This window comes from Anabas testudineus, chromosome 2, assembly GCF_900324465.2.
Source record: "Anabas testudineus chromosome 2, fAnaTes1.2, whole genome shotgun sequence".
NCBI classification, from domain to species: Eukaryota; Metazoa; Chordata; class Actinopteri; order Anabantiformes; family Anabantidae; genus Anabas; species Anabas testudineus.
The window spans coordinates 1,568,418-1,577,603 of record NC_046611.1 but is presented as its reverse complement, the minus strand read 5'-3'; the positions used below and the strand labels follow the sequence as shown (position 1 = coordinate 1,577,603).

The following is a 9,186-nucleotide window of genomic DNA, read 5'->3' as shown; positions in this document are numbered from 1 at the left end:
AGGTTGTTTTATTTAGTCCGTCCAAGAATGATCTGTAAAAATAACCTCTGTCTCTCTTTATTTATTCAGTTTCACCTTTTAATGGGTCTGTGTGTAAGATTGTGTGAAGGATTATCATTTACACACTATTATTTTTACAGCCTATCGTTTATTCTCCGTTTACTGTTTGTGTTGTTGTTGATTGTTGTTGTGACTCTAGGTTGAACCTTTTGCCTGTGAGTCTCTACTCAGAGAATCAGATGTTGTATTCAATATTAATGCATTTGTCTTTTTCTGCTTTTGTAAACGAACTCATATCTATTAATAATCAATCTATCCTTATGAAACTAATGTAGTTTTTAATATTGACCATGCAGCTGTTCCCTGAGGCAGAGAGATGCTGAAACCCTCCACACATTTGGCCACAGTCAGGTCCAAAGTCAGTTTCTCACAGTTGATAATGTTTCATCTTATTATGGATCCTGCTGCAGGGAAATAGGTTGCTCCCCTTGGGGAGGTCAAAGGTCGAGGGAACGATTTACTTTAATAACTGTGGAGCGGTCGTATCCCCCAAACGCAGTTATTAACATCAACACACAGTCTGGTGAGTTCTTCACACGAGTCCTTCAAAGTAAAACACTGGTAAATCACTGAATGCCTCAATTACAGCTCAGGACAATAATGAAAACAGCTGCAAGAAGTAAATAGGTGACAGTGACTGATGTAGGGAGAAAAATCCAATTACATTCAGCCCCGACATTAATGACATGGACGACTAACATTCATGTGGAGCAGAGAGCAGAGAGTCGTGGGACAGAACCTCCGATAAGACAAGAAGAGTCAAGAGAAAAGATGTCAAACACAAAATAAATCATAAATAAATCACTAACTAAGAGTGAAGTTTCAGTGTTTATCTGGATTCATGTTTACTTTTCTAAAGACTCTGATTATTACTATGATGAACATCATAGTATCTTTAAGTACACTTCACCGCAGTGTTAAGATTTAGTTTCTGCTTCTCTTTCTCCTTTTGTTTGGTTTTCTACAGTACTTGATATATATATATATATACATATATACATATATGTGTGTATATATATATATATATATATATATATCCATCATTCAGATGAAGACGTCGACAGAGCAGCTGGTGAAATTCATTCTCGGGAACTTTTGTCTTTTTATGTCAAACCTTCACACTTATTTTTTTAAATTTGACCTGGATCGAGCTACAGTTTAAAATTGTGCACGAAATCCGTCTTTACTCTCATGAATGTGACACAGATGATGTGGATCTCTGGGGATGATGCTGACCAGGCTGCAGGAGGGTCTTTCTGCTGTCAGGCTGCTATTTATGATTCTCTTCGCCACCAGGAGCTGACTGGCTTTTATTAGCTTTAACCTCCAAACCTGCTCTTATCTCATTTCTGTTCCACATGTTCACATGTTTAGTTTCTCAATATGAACCTGTCAGCTGAAATACCAAGAACGGCAATCTGATATTTATTATTGGAAAAACCTAAAACACTAAAACAGCTGAAAATATGAGCCAATAAAAATATGTAGTAAAAACTGCATACTTACATATTTATACTACAGTACAAGTATCATTGTCACAGTGTAGAAATACTCTGTTACAACGAAGTACAAATGTATTATTACAAAAATAGTGCTAAAAGCATATTTAATAATTATTTATATTCTGACACTGCAGTTAGTCGAGTTAGTAAAAAAGAACAATTCACCTACAATAATTCATCATAAATAAATTCTTGATTATTTTCAGTTTTATTTATTTATTAGCTGCCAAAGAAACTAAGTAAAAAGTGCAGTATTTGCTCTGAAATGTACAAATACCTCGAATGTCCCACATTTCTACTTCTAAACAGTAAAAACAGCTGAAACTGAAGAATCTGTTCCATTTTAAAGCTCTTTATCATCTTTGTCTTTATCTTTTCCTTCAATCGTTCTGCACATTAATCCCTCTGCTCTCTGTAAATAGTCTGCTGGATAAACATCAGTCTCTCTGCAGCCATTTGTCTTCTTAATGTGTTTCCACTGCCTGCGTCGGCCCACCCACTTCCCTCAAACCAGTTCTGGCCTCCCAGTCCTCAAAACTCTCCAGTTTGACTCATTTTTCAGATCCTATAGTTTTATGAATCCTCTTTCAAGTCTTTGAGCACCCTTCAAGTCATTTTCAAGTCCTTCAGCTGTTTGTATGACAAACCCCCGTTTGATGAGTCCTGGATCCTTTTTTTAAACGTACCACTGCAAGAACTTTCTCCAAAACCCCGGAACAGTTGAAGAACCTAGGTACCATATACGCCTTTTGAAGGTTCTCGGAAAGTTCCAGGAACTTTTGGTGTAAAGACACTTTCAGAGTCAGCTTCCGAGTCCTGGATGAGTTCTTTGTCAAGTACTCCAGTCCTCATACAACTTTCCCCTCTGAGGTTAGTCTCCTACAGGTCACAGCCTTCTCGTCCTTCACTGTTCAGGTAACGTTCTCCAGTCAAATGTACAAATCCTTTCAGTCTTCCAGTTCTGGAGTTCTCTGAGGTTAAGGACTCTTAGTTACTCTTAGTCACTCCACTTACTTAACATGTTAATAGGAATTATTATAAAACTTTAAATGAATGTTTGATAATCATGATGTTTCCTCTCGTCCACCACAGATCGTCCCTGAAGTCCTTCTAAAACCTTCACCTCCCTCATCAGGAGTCCTCCCAGAGCTTCTAGAAGAAGAAGCGACATGCTGCAGATGTTCCTCGTGCACATCCAGTGCTCCACAGGTCTCAGTGCTCCACAGGTCTCAGTGCTCTACAGGTCTCAGTGCTCTACAGGTCTCAGTACTCTACAGGTCTCAGTGCTCTACAGATCTCAGTGCTCTACAGGTCTCAGTGCTCCACAGGTCTCAGTGCTCTACAGGTCTCAGTGCTCTACAGGTCTCAGTGCTCTACAGGTCTCAGTGCTCTACAGGTCTCAGTGCTCTACAGGTCTCAGTGCTCACAGGTCTCAGTGCTCTACAGGTCTCAGTGCTCTACAGGTCTCAGTGCTCTACAGGTCTCAGTGCTCTACAGGTCTCAGTGCTCACAGGTCTCAGTGCTCTACAGGTCTCAGTGCTCACAGGTCTCAGTGCTCTACAGGTCTCAGTGCTCTACAAGTCTCAGTGCTCTACAGGTCTCAGTGCTCTACAGGTCTCAGTGCTCTACAGGTCTCAGTGCTCTGCAGGTCTCAGTGCTCTACAGGTCTCAGTGCTCTGCAGGTCTCAGTGCTCTACAGGTCTCAGTGCTCTACAGGTCTCAGTGCTCTGCAGGTCTCAGTGCTCTACAGGTCTCAGTGCTCTACAGGTCTCAGTGCTCTACAGGTCTCAGTGCTCTACAGGTCTCAGTGCTCACAGGTCTCAGTGCTCTACAGGTCTCAGTGCTCTACAGGTCTCAGTGCTCACAGGTCTCAGTGCTCTACAGGTCTCAGTGCTCTACAAGTCTCAGTGCTCTACAGGTCTCAGTGCTCTACAAGTCTCAGTGCTCTACAGGTCTCAGTGCTCTACAGGTCTCAGTGCTCTACAAGTCTCAGTGCTCTACAAGTCTCAGTGCTCTACAGGTCTCAGTGCTCTGCAGGTCTCAGTGCTCTGCAGGTCTCAGTGCTCTACAGGTCTCAGTGCTCACAGGTCTCAGTGCTCTACAGGTCTCAGTGCTCTACAGGTCTCAGTGCTCTACAGGTCTCAGTGCTCTACAGGTCTCAGTGCTCACAGGTCTCAGTGCTCTACAGGTCTCAGTGCTCTACAGGTCTCAGTGCTCTACAGGTCTGTATGCAGCCCCCGGTTCTTTCTTCTTTTTGATAAAAGCCTTAATGTGGATTTAGACCGGAAACACTCGAGTGTTTCTCACCACTCGGTTTCATCTAAGTGGACCAATCAGGACACAGCTGCTGTTAACATCTGTGACTATTAACAACGTTCTGTTAACGAACCCGTCTCACATTCACGAAAACCACAAACGTACCTGTGATTGTTCCAGTCTGGATCCCGCTGGCCACTCCCCTGTCCTGTCAATCAAACATCCAAACACACGGCATCTGTGTGTTTCTGTGTCTTAAACTAAAAGTACATCAACGAGTTGAAGTACATGCAGTGTGTGTATTTGTGTTGGAATATCGACAGTAGCTGCAGAGAGCTGGCACAGGTTCAGCTGTAATTCATCACAGACTAGTCTTTACCTGCCTGTGATTACTCACCTCATGCTGCTGCTCCTCCTACACTGCTTCTATTGTTTATACTGTCTTTATATAACTGTACCACGATAACTTCATTCTAAACCAGTATTTACAGCACTTTATGTTCTATTATTGTTATTACACAACTCACACACTAACTTCAAACTGAGCTCAATGACTTATTATTGTTAGCTTATGTATTTAAAATGTTGAACTAATAATATTATCACTATATATTAATAAGTTCATGACAGGAAAGGTTCACACACGAAAAGAACGTTTTAGCAAACTTTAGCTGTAACTTAATATTAGTTAATGTCAACAGTAAATCATTAAAAACAGCTGAATGCTAAAATGCTAATATTAGAACATAACTTCAGGTCACTGTTGCATACATGTCATGTTATAATGTTATAATTATGAATTATTAATGTTTTAATGTTCAATCATTTCTGTATTTACAAACTCAACACTCAAGTAAAAATACAAGTACTTCACTACAAGTAGAAGCAGTACTTTACATCAACAAGTGCAGCTTCACTGCTACTACTGAGGTACGATTACCACATACTTTATTACAAATCAAAGACCTGCACTGGAAATGTTGTTAAGTAAATGTTTGATGGTTCATCACAAATAAAATGTTTTAGTTTTATTTTGGATAAAAAATCTGAAGGATTAAATCTGTCAGGTGTAAAAGACTTTAGTAAGGTACAGGTTTACATTTACATTTACATTTACATTTAGTTATTTATCAGACGCTTTTATCCAAAGCGACTTACAAGTGAGGAACAAGGCAAGCAAACAAAATCTAAGTCAAGAAGAAACAACATCAAAGCAAAGTGCTGTTAAAAAGTGTTTCTGTTTCAAGAGATGTGAGAATGAAAGAGTAGAAAAGTTTGCAAAGTAAGATGATGAAGAGTTCTGTGTTCATCAGTGTTTTAAATATTAAAGTGAGGTGGCTGAGCGTGCAGAGTTCTGCAGCTCATTCCACCATCGTGGGATCACTGAGCTGAACAGTTTTCCTTGGTGTCGACTGTGTGGTGCTGGTACCACCAGACGACGTTCCCTATTTGACCACAGTGGACGGGACGGGATGTAGACCTGAACGATTGAATTGAGATAAGATGGAGCTGTGGAGTTGACCACTCTGTAGTCAAGAGACAGAGCTTTGAACCTGATCCTTGCAGCCACAGGAAGCCAATGCAAAGATCTGAAGAGCGGTGTGACATGAGACCTTTTTGGTTGATTGAAATGAGGCGTGCTGCCGCATTTTGGATCATCTGGAGGGGTTTGGTCATGGATGCCGGGTTACAGGCATCTGAAAAGTAAACTTGACTAAATTACGTAGTTACTTCCAAACACTGGCTTCAATGATCCACATTCTTAGTTTTTCTCTGTGATATATTCGGATCAAATAAAGGGTGAACATGTTGTTCCAAATCCTAAATAATGAAACTGATATACATCTTTCATATGATATATTATTCCAGGACTTGTTTCTGCAAATGTAGTTAATTCAGTTTTAAAAATAGGAGTTTAAGACTAAGAGTAAAACTGATGAGGAGATACTGAAATGAAAATAGGTCGAGGAGAAGAAATGTGCCCTGTGTGCAGTCATGTGGATGGTGGAAAGTCAGGATTCATTTTGCTGATATCATGTGAAAGCAGACTGGTTTGATTCCCAAACCCCAGCTGAACTCTGTCACACAGAAACACATTCATCAGAGAATCGAGCTGTGAGCAGGACGGGACGGACGAGGCCTCGTCAAATGAGCTGCACATATTTCTGGGCTGAAGCTAAAATCTACAGAAGCCCAGAGGGAACATGGCTGCAATGTACAGTATAAATACATGATGCTGTTCGAAGTTAAATATCATATGGTCGTAGACAGATAAACGCAGCTCTGACTTCTGACTTATATAAATATACTTTAAATATGCCAAAAACAAACTAACTAACTACTGGCTATAACTACTGTTACTCTGTGGTGAACCTGTGGTTTACAACACTTGGTTTGGTTCTGGTTCTGTTCTTCCAGCCAAACAGGACGTTCGGTCAGCACTACGTCAACTTGATGAATCGATAAGAATCGATCGTTTTATCGTTACATGAACATTTTTCCCACGTTTTTTTCCCACATTATCTCAAAATTCTGGATATTTCACATTTCTACAGAACAGATTTTCTCTGACTTCACTATGAATGAAGTTTAATTGTTAGACTGGACTTCCTGCTTCACTTCCACAAATCCTGATCTCACAACTTTGGGTTTTTAAGATGCTGGTTCTCATTATAAAATATCTCTGAAGCTAAATCGCACAAATCCTCCACAAAAAAGGTAAAACTATAGAAACAGGTGTAAAGTGGAGTGTAAAGGTGTAAAGACTCACGTGCTGACGATAAATAAATAAGAACAAACAATGCGTCAGCTTGGCTTTCAGTCATTTCAGTGAAGGAAGTCTTTGACGTGTCTGTGCCTGGAGGATCATTGTGTTATAATCCATCAAAATCAATCAAAGTGTTTTACAGTCAGGAGAGAATTTCTGAAGTCGTGCTCTTCGGGTGGCTCTGGTCCAGATGTTTGGTCCGACAGCTTTCACAGCAGGAACGAACCAAACAGCCTGAGCTAAATCTGTCAACAGGGACAATAGAGGTATTATGTTGTGTGCAATATAAAGAATACAAGTTGTTGCCAAAAGTGCAGCCGAGCTGGTCGGACTGCAAATCAACACGCACAGACATCCACCTCTCAAACTTCTGACAGTTGCCTAATTACAAATAAAATGACTGTAAGTGATATTTCAGGCACATCGAGCCAAAGACAGACAGCAGGCAGCTCATTACCTGAGTGAAGACACTGCTGTGACTGTTCTTAGTCCAGGTCACAACATTCACCAGCTAACAGGACGTTAATGTTGTGATGTCATAATCACAGAACCCAGTGTTTCTACAGCTTCATGTTGTGTTGAACATCACCTGAACAGTAAAATAGAACGTTCTGATGGATTCTAGTGAACCACGCTGGCTCTGCCACAAACTGTTTTTACTCTTCGCAGCACAGAGGAAATATTCACTTTAAACATGAAACTGTGCAGCAGCCAAAGTCAACAGTGCAGCTATGTTGTTGACCCTGTCAGAGACACGCCGCTCCTCCTGCAGCAGCTGGCAGCCTCCAGCTTCTACGTCTGATCACATCCAGCGTCTCACAGAGACACGAGCTGTGGTTTACACCTAACCTGCATCACATCTGTCCTGTTCTTGACTAATTTACTGTGAATGTTAATTCAAACAAAAACTCAACTCCCACACTGGAAACAAATCATTTTCCAGGAAATTAGTTCGATTCTTTCAGCTGTCAGAGACTCAGCCAAGTGTTTAATGTGAGATGTCACGTGTCCTTCGAGTGACGAGGGCGTGGACGAGACTCTTCTAATGTCTCAAACCTTACAGTTATGGTCCTGGAGAGAGAAATATTACTACTGATGAACAGAACTGCAGAAATAAAGGAAACAGTTTATAGAAAAATAAATATCTGACTCTAATAGTTTTGTATAATACTGTGCAAAAGCAACATAACTGCATTCATTTGTTGGAAATACCTATAAAACGTGTGTTTTTATTCCTCTGTCAGTATGTACATATTGCACACAGGGCGGCAGCGTCAACAATATAAATATACTGAATATCACTAAATGTTTGTGTCTCACAGGACGACAGAACAAAAGGCCACGACAGCTTCTTCTGCTGGGTCCAGTCAGAGGATTTGTCCATTTAGTTTCTCGTTTAGCTTCAAACAGAAGATTAAATATCATCAAGTGTCCAGTGAAACGTGTGTTTCTGTTATATCAGGTCACGTCCATCTTGTTTCAGTTCCATGTTTTCCAGAAAATAAAACATCCATTAGAAACCAGTAGAATCACAAACAGTGATCCGTTTCTTTCATTGTGGGTTCAGCAAGTAGAGTCCAGTAGAAGACAACAGAGACCACAGAGTAAAGAAGAGCAACGTACAGCAGAGAAGTACAGGTTTTAAATGAGTGGTAAAATATCATGGAGTCTGGTCCTAACAGGAGAAAACAGTGAATTTAAAATAGTAAAGAAAGTAAAAAACTGAATCAAGGTGAATAAAAGTTAAATATATCAAACATCTGACGAACAGTCGACCCGGACCAGAACAGAACTGGTCCCACTTCAGTCAGAAACAGAAACCAAATCCTAATGTGTGTCCTGTAATCAGACTAATGAAGAATGAAGTAAACAGTAGATGACCTCCGTGGAGTTTCTATTGGCTGAAGGACGTCTGTGGATCCTCGTCAGTGAATGATCTCGTTAAGATACTCCACCTTCGTTGTCATGGCAACGGGTCCTGGTCCTGTGAGACAATAGAAACAATAAAGAAGAACTCAGACACCTCTTACTTTAAAATGAAGTCGGCCTGCAGCTGGTGAAACCAGGACTAGCAGAGCCCCTGTTCTGTATCAGGAAGCGGATCAGTGTTTGTTTTACTGACAGACTGTTAATGAACGACTCGTTTAAATCACGAGCTGAGACAGAACGTGAGCACGTGGCCGAGGACAGTAGAACAACAGTAGAGAGAACAGAACAGTCCACTGACTGAGGGTCAGAGGTCACTGATAAAACCACACCTGGCTCCTGAACAGTGTAACTCACCTGTTGGACAGGTGTTTAAAGATTAGCTCTTTACTGTGTTTGATCCTCTGAGCCGTCGTTCACTGTGGATCATTCTCAGGTTCTACACAGGCTCCAGGTTCTTCACCTCCTCTGGTTCTTCGCTCTCTGTGGTTCTGACCGGTTCACTCTGACCCCGTCTCTGAGTCTTTTGGTCGCTGGTTTATTTTGAATGAACAATCGGGACTTTGTGTTGTAGTTGTTTGTGCTTTTCTTCTGACCCCAGATCTGATATTAATACTTTGTCACAACCGCAGCGTCGTCTCTAATCAAAGAGCTCCTTTAAGAGGCTGTTATCAT

At 40.9% G+C, this 9,186-nt stretch overlaps 1 protein-coding gene across 1 annotated transcript in view; it reads right to left on the bottom strand.

Moving 5' to 3' along the window:
- Positions 1 to 5,418: 5,418 nt before the first annotated feature.
- Positions 5,419 to 9,186, bottom strand: part of LOC113164660 (ALK and LTK ligand 1-like) — a 16,811-nt gene continuing 13,043 nt past the window's right edge. Inside the window, exon 6 of the mRNA XM_026364052.1 lies at positions 5,419 to 8,569. The gene's annotated coding sequence lies outside the window, so the exon portion shown is untranslated. The remainder of the gene's footprint in view (positions 8,570 to 9,186) is intronic.